Source organism: Rhinopithecus roxellana, chromosome 19 (genome assembly GCF_007565055.1).
Source record: "Rhinopithecus roxellana isolate Shanxi Qingling chromosome 19, ASM756505v1, whole genome shotgun sequence".
Classification (NCBI taxonomy): Eukaryota; Metazoa; Chordata; class Mammalia; order Primates; family Cercopithecidae; genus Rhinopithecus; species Rhinopithecus roxellana.
Genome location: NC_044567.1, coordinates 63,917,146 through 63,936,864, shown reverse-complemented (window position 1 = coordinate 63,936,864; position 19,719 = coordinate 63,917,146). Strand labels below are relative to the sequence as shown.

General features: G+C 51.8%; 1 long non-coding RNA gene across 2 annotated transcripts; it reads left to right on the top strand.

Annotated features, from left to right (window-relative positions):
* Positions 1 to 748: 748 nt before the first annotated feature.
* Positions 749 to 19,675, top strand: LOC115894713. 2 transcript variants are annotated; one of them, XR_004054849.1, is made up of 3 exons: positions 749 to 1,063; positions 5,708 to 5,958; positions 19,591 to 19,675. It is a non-coding gene; the product is annotated as an uncharacterized LOC115894713 (long non-coding RNA). The 2 variants fall into 2 exon arrangements; XR_004054850.1 differs by lacking the exon at positions 19,591 to 19,675 and adding an exon at positions 6,810 to 7,115.
* Positions 19,676 to 19,719: the final 44 nt, after the last annotated feature.

Here is a 19,719-nt window from a genome sequence, read left to right as displayed (position 1 = left end):
GGAGGTGGTGGTAAAAAAAAAAAAAAAAAAAAAAAAAACACTCGGGGAGTCCAGGGAAGGGGGAGGGGGAGTGGGTAACAGGAAAGGAAATGGATGTAAGGTCTAACTTTTAAGGGTAATTGTCACAAAGATTGGAGATTGTAGAGAAAATATTTGCAAAAGCATCTAGCCCATTGTCTCCCCTTTCCTAGAGGAAGTCAGCGCCAGAGACCAAGGAGGTAGGGAGAGGGTCTTGGTGCAGAGGTGTGGCACCAGGAGGGGCTGGAAGGGGGTACTAGGTTCTCCGGGCGGGAAGCGCTGCACAGAGCCACTGGGTGGAGAGGCCGGAACCCTAGGGGGGCTCCCGCTGCCTGCCAGGCTTTAGCAGGCTGAGCTCATGCAGTTGCCCTGAAGACCCCGGATGGAGATCGCACAGTTCCCCCCCTCGCCGATGAGTCTCACTCCACTTTATGGCAGCCTTGCTTCAAGAAATTTCTATTTTCATCACCAAGGGTTGGTCTTGGGCTTCAGCCTTGGATCCTGCCCTCTGGGGACCCCTCTCCTCCTTCCCGGCTTGGGAGGAGGAGAAGGCAGAACCGGGGCGGGTGAGCAGCCGAGGGTCTCCAGGCAGAGCTCCTTATGCATAAAACAGGAGGGCTTTTCCTCCGCAGCTAATCAGAGCCTCTGGGCCGAAAGACTGCAAATGAAGGGCATCGTCAAGTCATTTCCCTTGCAAATGAAGCTGCCGCTCCGGCGCTTTTGCCTCTTTAATTCCTCATCAACACCGCAGGTGACCCGGAGCCCGCTGCTCGGCTCGGACCCGCGCCGGGCAGCTATTTGGCACATTTCAATTAGCGTGACGGGTGCCTGGTAAACAACCGAGGCCGGCTGCGGGCACCTGCAATCCCTGACCCCCGACGCCCTCCCCGAGACCCTGGAGACGCGGCTCCGCCCCCACCGGTAATTAGGAGATTTTCAAGGCCGAGGTCCCCAAAGCCCAGCCCAGCTGGAGAGATCAGCCCTGCGGTCCTGCCGCGCACTCCACCGCCAGCCTCTCGGGAGTCAAGGGATCCGCCTTCAGGGTGTAAGTGCGGCTGGGGGGCCTCGGGAGGGGAAGGGTGGTGTTTGGGGGGTCCAGGCCAGTTCTTAGGGCAGACGGCTACGGGCCACGTCCGCCGGCAGAGCTCAGCTTCAGATAAACCCAGAGGGGAAGAAAACCTCAAGCCGCTCACCCTCTGGGTGCCTCAAAGTCTTTCTATCTGTAACATAGGCCAATGAAATTACCTACCTTGTAGGGACTTAGGAGTAAATGAGATGATCTGGGTATAGACTTTCCCTCAGTATCTGGAACTTAGGAAGTGCTCAGTAGGGGCCAGGCGCGGTGACTCACTCCTGTAATCTCAACACTTTGGGAGGCCAAGGCGGGAGGATCACCTGAGGTCAGGAGTTCGAGACCAGCCTGGCCAACATGGTGAAATCTTGTCTCCACCAAAAATACAAAACATTAGCCGGGCGTGGTGGCGCACGCCTGTAGTCCCAGTTACTCAGGAGGCTGAGGCAGAAGAATCGCTTGAACCTGGGAGGCGGAGGTGGCAGTGAGCCGAGATGGCACCATTGCATTCCGGCCTGGGCGACCAGTGAAACTCCGTCTCAAAAAAAAAAAAAAAGAGAAAGTGCTCAACAGATGCTAGTCACGATTTTTGTTAATATTCTATCAGCACTTTCCCTCAGTGCAGACATCAAATCCACCACACAGTGTACAGTGATCCTACTATAGAAACAACCACTTACCGTGAGAGAGAGGATGAATTACTTAACCTCCGTGCTGCCGTTCTTGAGCATAAATAGTGTACCTATTTTGCCTGGCGGAGTGGCTCCTGCCTGTAGTCCCAGCACTTTGGGAGGCTGAGGCAGGAGGGTCGCTTGAGGTCAGGAGTTCAAGACCAGCCTGGGAAAAATAGCAAGATCCCGACTCTACAAAAAGTAAAAAAATTAGTTAGGCCCCGTAGTGTGCACCTGTAGTCCCAGCTACTGAGGAAGCTGAAGTGGGAGGGCCACTTGAGCTCCTCAACCTCCTGGTTGAGGCTGCAGTGAGATGTGATCGGACCACTGTACTCTAGCCAGGGCAACGGAGTGAGATCTGTCTCTAAAAATAAAGTACCTATTTTGTGGGGTTACTTGGGGGACTGACAGATAACAGAGCTCAAGTGCTCTTTAAGGACTTTGAACCAGATTGCTGCATCCAAATCCTGGCCCCACCCCACCTAGCTGTGTGACCTTGGGCAAGCTACTTCAAGTGTCTATGCCTCTGTTCTTCCTCTTAGCATGGGGGCCTGTAGTAGTTCTCACTACTAGGACTATAAGGCGTTGCTAGAGAATACTTTTTATAAAGAATTATCATGGCTCCATCAAATAGAACAAACAAATGCCCATGATTTTATTTGACTCATTAATTCATGAGGGAGCCCGCAAGGTGCCACAACCAAGTTCAAAGGAGAGTTCAAAGAGCATACCTAAGTAGACAGTCAGGAACGCGGAAATGAATTTACAAATAGATGCCAAACTGGCCGTGAGGCAGGAATCAATTGCATTCCATCCAAAGCTTCCTCCTTGGCACTGAGCTTGGGTGTGGGGGCCCCTTGCCAGGGCTTCTGCGGCCAGAGCTCCTGGGGTCATCACAGCCTTTGCAGCCATCCCTTTTCAGGACCTGTCACCTTGTAGGGAGACTGCTAGAACTGGGACACAGGTTCCCCCACCCTCCGAATCATCTGCCCTCAAAGCTCCAACCCGCTTCCTTTCTGGGGAAGTGACATTGAGTGAAACTATCTCCTATTCTCCAAGCCTCAGAGCCGTCCCATCCTCAGAATGTTATCTTCCACCCTCCTAGCCCTTAGGGGTGGATGAGAGAGACAGAGAGAGAGAGCGCACGAGAGTGCTCTGAATTTGGATTCTTTTAAAGTGAGGACAAATGACACATTATCATGCTGGGAAATTATCCTGCCCCAAATGGTCACCAGTGCTTTAAAATGTTGCTTTGCCTCTGTTCAGAGGGCAGCTTCTCAGTTCACCCAGGAGGGAGAGACCCTCAGAACTCTGCCAGTCATCTTCTCAGGGAAGCCTTTCCTGTCCTCACCTCCCACCTCGTCCCAGCAGCCTGGCTCGGCATTTCCAGAACTCCAGGGCTTAGCTCAGGCCCTACAGGTGTGGTCTGTCTCCCTGCAATGACCCAGGAACTCCCTGAGGGCAGGGCTGGGTCTTCATCTCTCCGCTGTCTGGCATCATCCTGGCAGGGATGGAACTCAACACATACCCCAGCCCCAGTCTCCCAAATGACTGAGCAAGCCTGAGTCCTGGTTCGAGGTTTGGTTCATGCAGCAGGCTCGTACCTTCGCCCTGGGAAAGCTCCCAGATGAGCAGGGTTGGGCAGAGGTGCAGGGTCCTCAGCCTCTGGCTTACCCCACTCTACTCCACTCTACTCCACTCCACTCTCCTCTCCTCGATCCACCCCACCTCTGCTAGTTAGAGAAGCTCCTTGGAGATTCCTCTTGAATTTTCATTAATTTCTATTGAATAATTAAAACCAGGAAATTAATACTTTCATCCTAAACCTGAATTGCAGTGTGTGGTTTTTCATAATTATAATTCCACTGTAGCATTAAACTTTCAAGTGAGCCATCCCTCTCGAGGGGCAGAGGGGACAAAGAGCTATGTCCTGGGAGCTTAAACACAGTATTTGGCTCAGGATATGCATGCAGTAATTACTTTTTAATGGATGGATGGATGCATGGGTGGGGGCAAACAAAGACCTTTTCAGGACCCAGAAACTGATACCCCAAAACATGGCGCTTTGACATGAGGTGGCCTCAAGTTCTCCCTGACCGCCCCCACAGTCCTGTCTCTCTCAGAGCACAGGATGAAGCTGTTCTCTGAAGTTTCCTTATCTACCCAGAAACCAGACCTGCTAAAGAAGGATGCAATTACCTTCCCTGAGGTGTTTGTTGTTGTTGTTGTTGTTGTTGTTGTTGTTGTTGTTGTTTTTGAGACAGAGTCTCACTCTGTTGCCCTAACCCTAACCCTAACCCTAACCTCCGCCTCCCGGGTTCAAGCAATTCTCCTGCCTCAGCCTCCCAAGTAGCTGGGCCTACAGGCACACACCACCACACCTGGCTAATTTTTGTATTTTTAGCAGAGACAGGGTTTCACCATGTTGGTCAGGCTGGTCTCAAATACCTGACCTCAAATGATCTGCCTGCCTTGGCCTCCCAAAGTGCTGGGATCATAAGGGTGAGCCACCACGCCCAGCCACTTCCCTGAATTTTCATTACTAACTCATATTGCAGGAAGAAAGACTGCAGTCTGTCAACACACCTAGGCAGACTTGTCACACTGCTCTGTGGGCCCAACAGACTCTGACCCAGGCCATTATATGTTCTCCAAGCCCACAGAATCCCCCGGAAAATCATTTACCCTCTTAAAACATCTCTCTTGAAATCATCCCCATTTTCCCACCTTCCTTTCTCCTATGACGAAAAGTCCGTAAGTATCTGTGCTGGACGCAGTAGCTCACACCTAGAATCCCAGCACCTTGGGAGGCCGAGGCAGGCGGATCACCTGAGGTCAGGAGTTCGAGACCAGCCTGGCCAACATGGCGAAACCCTGTCTCTACTAAAAATACAAAAAAATTAGCCGGGCATGGTGGCAGGTGCCTGTAATCCCAGCTACTTGGGAGGCTGAGGCAGGAGAATTGCTTGAACCCAGGAGGCGGAGGTTGCAGTGAGCCGAGATCACACCATTGCACTCCAGCCTGGGGGACAAGAGTGAAACTCTGTCTCAAAATTAAAAAAAAAAAAAAAAGGTATATAAGTATCTGTAAGCCACCAAGTTACTGGGTGATCATTCTACAATTCCCCCATGCTGTGCACATTACAACAAATTGTGAACGCCATTTCTCCTATTCATCTGCCTTTGGTCAACTGATTTTCAGCAAGCTTCACCCCTACAATCCCAACCGCCAAGACAGCTGTTGGAAAGCGTCTGAAATGAGGGCTGACACCACTACTTCCTGGCTTTGTTTCTTTCATCAGGGAAATTGCAGGATACCAAGAGGCAGGAACCTGGTCAAAGAGACTTTGCTTTGCCTGTATTCTTTTTTTTATTATTTTTATTTTTATCTTTTATTTTTTTTGAGAAGGAGTCTCGCTCTGTTGCCCAGGCTGGAGTGCAGTGGTACAATCTTGGCTCACTGCAACCTCTGCCTACCAGGTTCAAGTGATTCTCCTGCCTCAGCCTCCCAAGTAGCTGGGACTACAGGCCTGTGCCACCACACCTGGCTAATGTTTGTTTGTTTTCAGTAGAGATGGGATTTCACCATGTTGGCCAGGCTAGTTTCAAACTCCTGACCTCAGGTGATCCACCTGCCTTGTCCTCCCAAGTGTTGGGATTACAGGCGTGAGCCACCATGCCTGATCTTTGCTTTTCGTGTATTCCTACCCAGTGCCAGGCCACCTCACATCCAGGTGTTCCCTGCCCTGCATCCAGCCTTGCCCGAAAGTGGGATTCCTCAAACACGGCATCTGTTCTGGGCCCTGGAACAGGCTGACTGATGAGAAGCAGCGGAAAAGGTTTGGTCTGCAGCCCACAGCCTGGACTCTCGGGGACAGCCGGGAGATTGCTCTTGCAGCTGTGGACACCTTCTAATCCCGATTACTACCTCTCTCGATCCTGGCAGGAATTGGGGTTCCACCATGTCACCCTCGTGGAGCTTTCATTAGCCTTATTTGGGATACCAAGGGATAAGTGTCCCCTGATTTTACAGGAAGATCAAGAGCCAGTGAATAGGGTTTCCCAGCAAGGGACATGGAGCAGGGCACCTGCAGACGGTCCACGTGCTCGTGGCTGAAGACAGCTCGCCTCCGGGAGGGGCCCGCGCACATTTCCCCCAGGAGGAGGGAAGGACCCAGTCATTATCCAGAGTCAATGGTGAGTCCCAGACTCATGTTGTGGGTTGGGGGCAGCAGTGGTTTCTAAGGGGGTCTCCACAGGAAGAGGGGGTCTCCACAGCCAGGGCAGCAGGGAGAGAAGCCGGTAGGAAAGAGATGGGAAGTGAGTGGGATACAGCCGCTAAGGTGAAGCTGTTTCCCAGGCCCACACTGGGGGCTCCTGAGAGGTGAGAGATGTGGAGGGAGGGCTCTCCAGGCCCCACCTGCCCTTGTGTAAGTCGGGATGCCCAGGCTTTTTTTTGCTCGTTTGTTTGTTTTTGAGATGGAGTTTCGCTCTTATTGCCCAGGCTGGAGTGCAATGGCGCAATCTCGGCTCACTGCAACCTCTGCCTCCTAGGTCAAGTGATTCTCCTGCCTCAGCCTCTCAAGTAGCTGGGATTACAGGCTTGTGCCACCACGCCGGCTAATTTTGTATTTTCAGTAGAGACAGGGTTTCTCCATGTTGGTCAGGCTGGTCTCGACCTCCTGACCTTAGGTGATCCACCCACCTCGGCCTCCCAAAGTGCTGGGATTATAGGTGTGAGCCACCACACCTGGCCAGGCTTTTCAGGTCAGTGCTCCCAACTGGCCAATCAGAAGCCCCCAGGAGCCGCATACCTCACCCCCAGCCATCTAAGCGCCTCTCCATGGTGGGGCCCTCCCTATAGACGCTGAGCTTTTTGAGGATGAGGATGGCTATGTTTACCACTGTATCTCGAGGGTCAAGTCCAGGGCCACCTACAGGGCTGGAGTTCAGCAACTCTTACAGAGAATGAGTCTGATCCTCACTCTACCCTCCCTGCTCTGCTCCATCCATGCTAGCCTCTTTCCTCCATCTTGCACCTGCCTCAGGGCCTTTGCACAGGCTGTTCCTGCTACCTGGATGCTCTTCCCTTTAGCTCACTCCCTCACTTCCTGCCCAAATGTCATGTCCTTGAGATCGCCCTAGAAACCCAGGACTACCTTCCCACCTTCCACACTCCCTCGCCCTCTTGCTATGAGTTTCTCTATGACATGTATTAAATATTTGTTTATTGTCTGTCTTCCGCCAACTGCATTATAAGCTCCCCAAGAGCAGGCACCTTCTTTCGTGCACAGCTATATCTCCAGAGTGGTGCTTGCAGGCAGCAGGTTCTCAGTAAACTCTTGATGAATGAATGAATGAATGAATCACCATCCCTGGCCAGGGAAGGAGCACAGGGCACTGAGCCTAATAGGGGAAACCTGTTCCCTTTAGACTCAGCTGGCATGCAGGGGCCAAGTGGCCTGAGTTTGGCACCAGGGATTTCATCCTCTCCCTCTGTAGCAAATGGTCACCTGCTTCCAGGCCACCCTGTTCCCTCCCTGCTGGTGGCCATGGCTGCACCAGCCCTCTCAGACTGAAGACCTACTCTGATCTTTGGGACCACACTCCTCCAGGTCCTCCCCACGGTTTCTGGCTGTACCCTCACTCTCAGGACCAACCTCCCCTCCTCCTCCCATCATCTCAGGCTCCACCTGCAAAGGTGGAATCAGAGAGAGGCCCAGACTGTACTGGGCAACCAAGCCAGTGTTCCATTTCAAATTGACGTTTAAAAGATGCCACTTTTAATTATGCTTGAGTGCAGTGTACCCTGAGGCCTTTTGTGGTAAATGGCTCTCAATAAACCCAGTTTATTCATTAATTATTATGAATTATTTTCTTAAGTAGTGGCAAGGGGAGGCAGGGCCACTCTCAGACCGCAAGTCACACGTTGACTGTCAAATCCTCAATGAGCAGGCTCTGAGGAGCTGCCTGTGCTGGCTTCAACCAGCTCGCCTGGCCCCGGGCTGGGGTGCAGGAGACTCTGGACTGAGGTGGGGCTTCCAGAGTGTGGGGCAGGGCTGAGGAAAGGAGGGCCTGGAGGAGCCATTGGCCACACCAGACAAAAAAACCTTCCACCAGGGTGGCACTTCACCTTTGGGAAGCTCCTTCACTGGATAATGAAGACTTCTGTCTTCAGCAAAGTGGGGAAGAGAAGAGAATTACCATTACCACCATTACACCTGACACGTGTGGTCAGTGGTGAACTGGTAAACTCGCTCTCCAGAAACAAAACAATCATCCAACATTTCTTTCTTCTTTTTTTTTTTTTTTTGAGACAGGGTCTTGCTCTGTTACCCAGGCTGGAGTGCAAGGGCGCGATCTCGGCTCACTGCAGCCTCAACCTCCCAGGCTCAAGTGATCTTCCCACCTCAGCCTGCTAAGTACCTGGGACTACAGGCACAGCACCACCACACCACAAAAATTACAAATTTTTGTAATTTTTTTTTTTTGTAGAGATGGGGTTTCGCCATGTTGCCCAAGCTGGTCTTGAACTCCTGAACTCAAGTGATCCTCCCACCTCGATCTCCCAAAGTGCTGGGATTACAGGTATAAGCCGCTGCACCTGGCCTACCAATTCATTATTCATGGTTCTGTAATATTCCACTGTAGGGGCCTACAGGTCCTACAGCTCCTCACTACTGGGCCATTTCCCACTTTTCATTATTCTAAACAAATCTGATGAACAGGCTTTTGCATAAATATCTACCCATACCCTCATTCACTTACCTCGGCGACATTTCTTTTCTTTTTTTTTTTTTTTTTTTTTGAGACTGAGTCTCGCTCTGTCACCCAGGCTGGAGTGCAGTGACCAGATCTCAGCTTACTGCAAGCTTCGCCTCCCGGGTTTACGCCATTCTCCTGCCTCAGCCTCCCGAGTAGCTGGGACTACAGGTGCCCGCCACCTCGCCCGGCTAGTTTTTTGTGTTTTTTAGTAGAGACGGGGTTTCACCGTGTTAGCCAGGATGGTCTCGATCTCCTGACCTCGTGATCCGCCTGTCTCGGCCTCCCAAAGTGCTGGGATTATAGGCTTGAGCCACCACGCCCAGCCCCTCAGTGACATTTCTAAAGGTGAAATTACCTGATCAAAGGACATGTGTTTTTAAGGCTTTGATGCACATAACTAACCTCGGGAAGAATGGTGATAAATTACACCCCAAGGTCAGCACTTTGGGAGGCCGAGATGGGTGGATCACTTAAGGTCAGGAGTTGGAGACCAGCCTGGCCAACATGGTAAAACCCCATCTCTACTAAAAATACAAAAATTAGCGGGTGTGGTGGCGGGAGTCTGTAATCCCAGCTACTAGGGAGGCTGAGGCAAGAGAATCGCTTGAACCCAGAAGGTGAAGGCTGCAGTGAGCCAAGATCACACCACTGCACTCCAGCCTGGGCAAAAGAGTAAGACTCGGTCTCAAAAAACAAAAAAAAAATCTATATATATATAGATATATAGGTATATATCTATATATATATATATATATATATGCCCCAAGGATAGCTATGTATAAGGGATCACACTGATCTTTATATTCAAAGTCTAGAACAGGCAAAATGCAAATAAGAAATAAAAAGTCCTGATTTCTAGTACTTGCCAGTTTCCATGGTGTAATACTCCCACCCTGGCCAGTTTGGAGATACTAACAATTTAACAACTGGCTTGCAAAATTCCTGAAAATCTAACAACCATCTCTGGAAGCTCATGGGAGCTGATCCCAGCACCTTCGTGTGTGTGATGAGATTTACTCCTTCCCTGAAAGGAGGTCATGGTGAGTAATTTTATCTGTCAACTTGACTGGGCCATGGGGTGCTCAGGTACTGGTCAAACATTCTGGGTGTTTCTCTGAGAGTGTTTCTGGATGAGATTAACATTTGAAGGCCTGGTGCAGTGGCTCATGCCTGTAATCCCAGCACTTTGGGAGGCCAAGGTGGCCAGATCGCTTGAGCTCAGGAGTTCGAGACCAATCTGGGCAACACAACAAACCCCATTTCTACTAAAAATATAACAATTAGCTGGGTGTGGAGGCGCATACCTGTAGTCCCAGCTACCTTGGAGGCTAAGGTGGGAGGATCACTTGAGCCTAGGAAGTAGAGGCTGCAGTAAGCTGTGCTCATACCAGTGTACTCCCACCTGGGCAACAGAATGAGACCCCGTCTCAAAAAAAAAAAAAAAAGGAGGCAGGAGAGTCAGCATCAGAGGGATGAGATATACAGGAAGGACTTGACAGGTCATTGCTGGCTCTAAAGATGGAAGAAGGGATCGAGAACCAGGGAGTGCAGGCAGCCTCTAGAAAACAGAAGAGGAAGAAAATGGATTCTCCCCTACAGCCTCCAAGAGGGATGCAGGCAGCCCTGCTGACACATTGATTTTAGCCCAGTGAGGGCCGTTCCAGACTTCTGATGTTCAGGACTGTAAGATATATTGTGTTATTTTATGCCACTAAATTTGTGGCCATTTGTTTCCAACACGGTGGTATTTAACCTGGTGATGGAACAAAATTTCAGAGACATAAACTCTGTGGGTCACAGCTAGATATGGGGGCCCAAGACAGGGTTTGACCCCGGGGCTGTCTGGCTCCATGGCCCACGTTCTTTATCATATCCCAGAGGAGAAGTCACTCTTTACACGAAAGCACCTCTGGGAAGGTTAACAACTTCGTCCTATGTCAGGCACGGGAACTGCGTAGCCTTTCTTTATGAAACACCAGAAAATAAAAGGAACCGGCCGGGCGCTGTGCCTCTGTCACCCTAGCACTTTGGGAGGCCAAGACCAAGATCACTTGAGGTCAGGAGTGCGAGACCAGCCTGGCCAGCATGGCGAAACCCTATCTCTACTAAAAATACAAAAAAATAGCCAGGAGTGGTGGGCGCCTGTAACCCCAGCTACGCAAGAGGCTGAGGCAGGAGAATTGCTTGAACCCAGGAGGTGGAAGTTGCAGTGATCCAGGATCGCGCCACTGCACTCCAGCCTGAGTGACAGAGCACGAGACTCAGTCAAGAGAAGAGAAGAAAAGCAGAGGGGAGGGAAGGGGAGAAGAAGAGAAAGGAAAAGAAAGAAGAGAAAGGAAAGGAAAATGCAAAGAAAAGGAAAGGAACCACCACAAGCAATCACATCCAGCTTAAGGCAGAGATGAGCTTGCAGGGAGGAGGGGAAGCTCAAGGGCCAGAGTGAACCAGGAGCTGAAAACCATATGGTGGCCGCGTGAGTGTGGCCTGTGCTGGCTGAGGCTTCCCGGTCCTGGGGTCCAGGGCTTGGACTCTGACTCCTCCATGGAGACGAGAGGTGTGGCCTTGGGGATGGACAGGCAGAATCGAGACCCCTGCGGAAAGCCAGGCCCCTTCAGGACTGCGGCCTCTGTGGAAGGACAGGGCGAAAACACCCATCCCCAGCACGGTGAGATGGGGAGGGGGGATCTGTCATTGGGAGAAAGAAGATCGGAGATACTGGCAGAGCGGTCTCCAGAGCTGATGAAAACTAGGCACCAGCAGATTCAGGAAGCCCGCTTGAGTCCCCAGCAGGTCCCAGCCCTGGACACAGGGGCTCAGGACTCAGCCACTAGACAGGAGACTGTACCCTCCAGGCCTAGTGCCTTACCAAGCACTGCTCCTGACAGAATGTTTGCTGAACAGATGGTGATGGGGAGAGGGAAAAGAGGCGAAAGTGAGGGTGTCTAAATCTGGCTTGAGACAAGGCCGGGGGATTCGTAGTCTCTACCCACCCTCCACCTTCAGAGGTCCAAGGATTGGGTGGGCACCAGCATGGGGCTGGGGGAGCCATGGGGGCCAGGGGTATCTTCTGTGGGCCCAAGGAGCCCTCCCAGGGCTGAGACCCCAGCCTGAAACTCTCAGCACTCCAAAAACCAAATCCCACCCAGCTTTGGGCTGCTCCATGGGGCCCTAGGCTGGAGAAGACCCCCCCCTCCCGCCGCAAAGGTTCTCTAAGGAAGAGGCGGCTGGTGGTCAGGGCTAGGTAGCTGTGAGAGCTGACAGTTGAATGGGGAGAACGTGCTCTGTTGGCTTCACGCCCCAACATCAGGGGGAACCAACTGCACCGTTTCCCCAGAATCATGGTCCCTTGAGCCCAATATTCAAATATATGCAGACGTCGGAGCCTGGACTATTTTTAGCTGAGACTCAGAGGGAGATGATCTCAGGCTGACTCGACTGAGAGGGGCCAGTCCCAGAGGAGCGCAGAATCAACCTGAAAAGTCAGGCTTGAGGACCACCCCCGTCTCCTGCTGTAAGGGCCTGGATTCTGCACCCCAGGTGCCCTGAAGGTCTGTGTTTATTTGGGGCAGGGGGACTGGTCTGGATCCCTGGGGGGCTGCGTTCTTTTTCCTTCGAGGCTTTTCTTCAGCAAACACTTTGATTTTCTGCGAAAAGATAAAGCGGGCTGCACACTGGAGCCAGCAGCCTGACCGGGGGGCGGGGGGGGGGGGCGTTTAACTCCTGAGTCAGGATGCGTGGCTCGGCCTCTGTTATTATCTTCAAAGGCAGAAATCTGACCCTTCTGTATGAGCTTCCCGTGGCTGTTATAGTAACTTACCACAAGCTGTGGCTTAAAACCACAGGAGTATATTTCCTCACAGTTCTGGAGGCCCAAAGTCCAGCATCAGGGTGCCAGCAGGGCCGTGTTCCCTCTGAAGGTGCTAGAGAGGGTCCTTCTTTGCCCTCCCAGCTTCCGGCGGTCACCAGCAGTCCTTAGTATTTGCTGGGACAGCTGCAAGGCTCTGATCTCTGCCTCTGTCTTCACAGGGATTTCTCCCTGTGTGTCCCTGGGTCCTCTTCTGATAAGGACACCAATCATTGCACTTAGGACCCACGCTAATCCAGTCTGGCCTCCTCTCAAATTGATGAACATCTGGAAACACCCTATTTCCAAGTAAGCTCCTATTCACAGGCACCAGGGGTGTCTTCAATGCATCTCTTGTGGGGAAACATAATTCAACCCACAGCATCTTCTGTGTTGTGCTGCCCAAGGACAGCCACCCCTCCAGCAGCTGCAGTGAGGAGAAGGCCCCCCCAGGTTTGGGGTTTCTAATCTTGGGTGGCAGCAGGCTGGGAACCGGGGACCACTTGAGCCTTACTGTGCTGTCCTGCCAGGAGGGGCGGCAGCTCCTTGCCCCTGGAGACAGTGCGGCTCCTGGGAGCAGCTGAGTGTCTTGTAGTCATCAACAGCCACCTCATCGCAGAGGCAGCACCTGGAATCTTACCTGCCTTACCTCCTTTAGTCCTCAAAACACCTGTGTCCCAGGATGATGTCCCTTATTCTACAGAGGAGGAAGCTGAAATGCAAACTAAGAGGAAGTTCTGCAGCAGCAGGTTGGGCGCCGGGTGCCAGCCCGGCGAGGAGCTCGGTGCTGTTGCGAGGACCGTGACAGGGCTTTCACCCCATCTTCCCTTCCGAGCCGGGCTTGTCGGGATGGGGTGGCGGGGTCTGCACCTGCACAGCCAAGGATGAGCAGGGCAGCCTCTCCCTAGCACAGTCCTGAAAAGAGGACCCCCGCCCCCATTAAGGGAATACATGGATTCTCTTTTAGAGAGTGCCAGGCCAATACATGGATGAGCCAGCGTGGCCAGGCAGAAAGGAGTGGATAAACCTAAACCCTGCGGACCTCTTTTTTGAGACCCCAAACTGCTCTTGACCCCCAGAGGTCAGATCTTCCCCAGGGGAGGGCGTGGGAAGGTGGGGTTAGGGAACATACGGAGTCTTTGGGAGCCTTCTAAGTCAGCCAAGGGAGCTGGGGCAGCTGCAGGGCCAGAGCACAGGGAAGGCAGGTCCACCAGGTCTAGCTGCTCGGCCTCCAGCCCCGCCAGGCCCAGTTAAGAGGGTGCCTTGGCTGCCAAGAGAAGAACCCAGGGTAGGGACTGCCTCCTGGACCTCCACAGGCAGCTGGCCTCTTACAGGCCTGCTGGGACCTGGGACCCTGTCCCCTCTGCTGCCTTCCAGCTTTCCTGGCACTGGGGGATGGAACTCGTTACCAGCCTCCCACTCATGTTATTTCTCCTGCCCTTGAACTTCAGGACCATCCTTTGCCCCCAGGTCCAGCTGGACCCCCCGCCTTTTCCTCCACTGGGCTCAGCCTAGTGGACCCTGGGCTGCAAGAGAAGTTGCGTCAACTCACGTGCTGGGGCTGGAGGCCAAGGCTTCAAATGAGGCCTCCCCGAGTTGGTACTCAACCTCCTCTCCCTCCTTGGAGGGCAAAGCCACGAGGGCTGCAGAGGAGCTGGCCAGGTACGATGGGTGAGTGCAGTGGTTCACAGCAGAACCACATTAGACACACAGAGGAGTGCTTTATGAAACTCGGATGCCAACTGGGTGCGGTGGCTCACGCCTGTAATCCCAGCACTTGGGGAGGCCGAGGTGGGAGGATCGCTTGAGCCTAGGAGTTTGACACAAGTCTACACAACATAGTGAGACCCCCTCCACACACCCATCTCTATAAAAAAAAATTAGGTTTGGTGACACACGCCTGTGGCCCCAGCTACTCAGGAGGCTGAAGTGGGAAGATTGCTTGAGCCCAGAAGTTTGAGAGCTCCAGCCTGAGTGACAGAGTGAGACCCTGACTCTAATAATTTTTTTTTTTTTTTTTTGAGATAGAGTCTCAACCTCCACCTCCTAGGCTCAAGTGATTCTCCTGCCTCAGCCTCCCGAGTAGCTGGGATTACAGGTATGCACCACCATGCCCAGCTAATTTTTGTATTTTTAGTAGAGACGGGGTTTCAGCATGTTGGCCAGGCTGGTCTTGAACTCCTGACCTCAAGTGATCTGCCCGCCTCGACCTCCTAAAGTGCTGGGATTGTGGGCGTGAGCCACCATGCCTGGCCCTGCCTAGATATTTTGGTTTTTGGCTTAATTGGCTCCTCAGGTGAGTCCCACAGGCTGAGGGACTTCATCACACCTGTTTCCTCACCTGTGAGTGGGGAGGGGGTGGTCACCTGGCAGGGTGGTGCTGAGGCCAGCCCGTGCCTGCCTTTCCCTCCACTGTTCAGAGTTGGGCCAGGGCTGAAGGAGGCGTGGCCAACTTCAGAGGCAGGCATGGGAGCCACAGCTCTGCCTGGCACTGACATCTGGGCTGCAAATTCTTTCTAATTCTCAACTTCTCTCCCTCTACTGCCAGCCCCTCCAGCTTCATTTAAAAGTTCAGACAGGATTCAAAAGTAGGCTGATATATAAAGACCTATTAAAACTCAGCAATAAGAAAACAACTCAATTAAAAAAAGGGCAAAAGACCTGAACAGACACCTCGCCAAAGACGACACACAGATGGCAAAGAAATATATATGTCACATCATATGTCATCAGGGAAATGCAAATTAAGACAGCAATGCGATACCACTGCACATCTATCAGAATGGCCCAAATCCAAAACACTGACAACCCCAAATGCTGGTGAGGCTGTGGAACACAGGAATTCTCATTCAGGGCTGGTAATACAAAATGCTGTAGCCATTTTGGAACACAGCTTGGCAGTTTCTGACAAAGCTAAAGGTACTTTTACCATATGATGCAGCAATCATGTTCCTTGGCATTTACCTGAATTAGTTGGAAATTGTGTCCAGGAGCTTCTGGACAGCTGCACATGTGGAGGTTCCTGGAAGGTGGCCATCCAGGGAGGGCACGGAAGTTCCATGTCCTCCGCCCCCCTCATACCTCGCCCTACACATCTGTATCCTTTGCAAAATCCTTTACAATAAACCGGTAAACCTAGGTATGGCCATGTGACTAAGCTCTGGCCAATGCAGCACAATCAGAAGTGGCATGAGCTGACTCCCCCTCTCCTTTTTCTCTTTCATTGGATGGAATGAGGCCTTAGAAGGGAGCCATCTTGGACCAGATGAGGGCAACCGTCCAGAAATGCTGGAAGACCAAGATGCATCTTTGGCAGATGATATTTTCCAAAGATAGAGGCAACACTATATCCCATTCCATGAGCGCTTCTTCTACTGTGACTTTGACACCCCTCCCATTGAGAGGTGGCATCTATGTTTCCTCCTCATGAACTGCAGCAGGAGGGGCTTTGTGTCTCCCTCGACCAATAGAGTATGCCAGCATCGACAGCGTGTGGCTTCCAAGGCTAGTTAAAAGAAAAAAAATGCCTTTCACTTCCACCTTGTTCTCCTGGCATGTTCACTCTGGGAACCCAGCCACCATGCTGCAAGGAAGCACAAGAGTCCTTGGAAAGGCTCACATGGATGGGAACCACGGGCCCCAGCCCAAATCCCCTGCTGAGCTCCCCAGCTGACAGCACCAACTTGTCAGCCACATGAGTGAGCTGTCCTGGAAGTGATTCTCCAGCCTCCGGGCAAGCCACCTCAGCTGATGCCACGTGAAGCAGAGACAAATTACCTCCACCAAGCCCTGCCCAAATTGCAGATCTGTGAGCAAAACAAATGACTATGATTGTTATAAGCAAAAAAGAAAATAGAAAAGAAAATGGATTCCACTCAAAAACTTGGACGTGAACGTTTATAGCGGCTTTATTCAGAACTGCCAAAACTTGGAGGCAACCAAGATGTCCTTCAGTAGGTGAATCTGTAAACAAACTGTGATCCATCCAGACAATGGAATATTATTCAGGGCTAAATGGAAATGAGGCATCAAGCCATGCGAAGATGCGGAGGAATCTTAGATGCATGTTACTAGGGGAAAGGAGCCAATCTGAGAAGGCTACAGACTGTAAGGGCTCCAACTACCTGATGATCTGGAAAAGGTAAAACTGTGGAAATGGTCGTAAGATCAGTGGTTTTCCAGGGTTAGAAGGAGGGAGGGATGTATAGGGGGAGCACAGAGGATTTTTAGGGCAATGGAACCACTCTGTATGGTACCGTAATAGCAGATACATCTCATTCAAGATTTGTCAAAACACGTAGAATACACAGCACCAGGAGTGAGCTGCAATGTGAACTGTGTTTGGTTGATGATGTCAGTGTAGGCTCATAGATTGGAATGCATGGACCACTCTGGTAGGGGATGTAGATGGTGGGGGTGGCCTGTGTATGTGGGGGAGGTAGCATATGGGAAATCTCTGTACTTTCCACCCAACTTTGCTGTGAACATAAAACTGCTCAAAAAACTAAAGTCCTTTTTTTGGAGACAGGGTCTCACTCTGTCACTCAGGCTAGAGTGCAGTGGTGCGACACAATCACAGTTCACTGTAGCCTGGACCTCCCGGGCTCAAGTAATCAAGCGATCATCCCACTTCAGCCTCCCGAGTAGCTGGGACCACAGGCACTTGCCACCACACTAGCTAATTTTTAAATAATTTTTGTAGGCTGGGTGCAGTGGGTCATGCCTGTAATTCCAGCACTTTGGGAGGCAGAGGCGGGTGGATCACCTAAGCTCAGTAGTTTGAAACCAGTCTGGTTAACATGGTGAAACCCTGTCTCTACTAAAAATACAAAAAATTAGCCGGGCATGGTGGCAGGTGCCTGTAATCCTAGCAATCTCAGCTACTCGGGAGGCTGAGGCAGGAGAATTGCTCAGACCCGGGAGGCGGAGGTTGCAGTGAGCCGAGATCACACCACTGTACTCCAGCCTGGGTGACAGAGTGAGACTCCATCTCAAAAAAATAAAAATAATAACAATTTTTGTAGAGATGGGTTCTTGCCATGTTGCTTGAATTCCTGGGCTTAAGTGATCCTTCTACCTCAGATTCTCCCACTTTGGCCTCCCAAAATGCTGAGAAAACAGGCGTGAGCCACCGCACCTGGACATTTTTTTTTTTTTTTCTAACTAGGCTCAGTTCCTAAAAGGCCTTGGCCAGGTTTCTGAGCCCTACCCGCCTCCTGCTGGACAAGACCATGGAAAATGCCTGGCTCGGCTGTTTTTTTCTCAGCCTCTTTTAAGCAGCATAGCAGAGAGGGACAGAAGCAGAGACAGAGAGGGACTGAGATCTGGGCTTTTCCTCCAGCTGTACGATATGGACCAGACCTCTGGTCTCTTTGGGCCTCCATCTGTAAAATGAGGGGACAGGAGGAATTCTGATGGCCTGTGGCTTTGATCTCTGTGAGCGGATTTGGTTGTATGAGGACTCTCACCTGGCATTACATGCTGGAACAAGGAAATGGCCACAGTCACTGTTAATTAAAAACTGGCATTGAGTTATTGGTACTCTCATGTTTGAAATACCTTCTAGTACCTGCTTGGTCTAGACCAGCTGTTCTCAAAGTGTGGGCCCTGGCCCCCTGTAGCAGCAGCAGCACCCAGTGTTTTTTTTTGTTTTTGTTTTTGTTTAGACAGATGAGGTCTGTGTTACCCAGGCTGGTCTCCAACTCAAGCATCGGCCTCCCAAGTGCTGGGATTACAGATGTGAGACACCATGCCTGGCTTTTTTTTTTTTTGAGATAAGGTCTTGCTCTGTTGCCTAGGCTACAGTGCAGTAGCACAATCATGGCTCACTGCAGCCTCAAACTCCTAGGCTCAAGCTATCCTCCCACCTCAGCCTCCTGAGTAGCTGGGAACACAGGTGCATGCCACCAACCTTGGCTTTCTTCTTTTTTTTTTTTTTGGTAGAAACAAGGTCTCATTATGTTGCCCAGGCTGGTCTCAAACTCCTGGGCTCAAGCAATCCTCCCACCCACCTGGAGCTTATTAAAGACTCAAATCCCAGGGTCCCACCCCAGACCTGCTGAATCAGAAACTCTTCGGGCGGGGCCCAGCAACCTGTGTTTCAGTAAGCTCAGGAATCAGGTGACTCTGACGCATGCCAAAATTTGAGAACCACTGGCCTGGAACAGGGTGTGTCAAGCTTGGCGCTGCTGACGCTCCAGGCCAGATCTTCCTGTGTCGTGGGGCTGTCCTGTGCACTGGAGGATGCTGCCAGCATCCTTGGACTCTACCCCACTGGAGGCTAATAGCATGCTATCCCTGCCTCAAGTCACAACAATCCAAAACAGTGCCAGCTGTCCTCCAGGGAACAAAACTGCCCCAGTGGAGAACTCGTGGCTGGAAGGAAGGCCCTGATTGTGCAGCGACTCAAATATAGGATCACATAAAACCTGGAGCGAAGGCCGGGCACGGTAGCTCATGCCTGTAATCCCAGCACTTTGGGAGGCTGAGGTGAGTGGATCACCTGAGGTCAGGAGTTTGAGACCAGCCTGGCCAACATGGTGAAACCCTGTCTCTAGTAAAAATACAAAAATTAGCCAGGTGTGGTGGTGGGCACCTGTAGTCCCAGCTACTCAGGAGGCTGAGGCAGGAGAATCGCTTGAACCCAGGAGGCGGAGGTTGCAGTGAGGTGTGATTATGCCACTGCACTCCAGCCTGGGTGACAGAGCGAGACTCCGTCTCAAAAAAAAAAAAAGGCTGGAGCAAAGACCATGCATGCAGGGTCACCATGCCAGGCTGTCACTCTATCCAGCCATTTGCTCCTCACCATGACTTGAAAATGATCCCCATTTTATAGCAAATCCCACCTCTCTGCTTACAAGCTGTGTGACCTTGGACAAGTTACTTGAACTCTCTGTGCCTCCTGCTGTAAAGTGGAAATATTAATACAATAGCACTTACCTGCTAGGGTAGCTGAGTGCATGAAATGACAACTCAAGCATGGGACAAACTCTCAGCCCAGTGCCTGAGGCAGTAAACACTGGCTCGTTTTCTCATTATATGGCTCAGGCTCTTACCAAAATGGATTTGTGTTCTCTGACCTCATGCTGCCACTGTCACAGCCAGCTGGAGGCAGGCGGAGGCCAGCCTGAGGTGAACATGACTGAGTTCGCCACTGCTTGTCAGGGTGCCTGCAGTCACAGCTCTGGGACAGCTAAGAGACCCTGGGTCTCTGCCATCAGCATGGACTTCCTTTGGGCGGCTTGAAGCAGACAGCACCCAGCTCTGCAGGCCTAGCGCCCCATGGGCCCCAACTGACACGGAGCAGAGCCCGGGCACCCCGGCCATCTGCCCTCCGCTCTGGGCGAGCG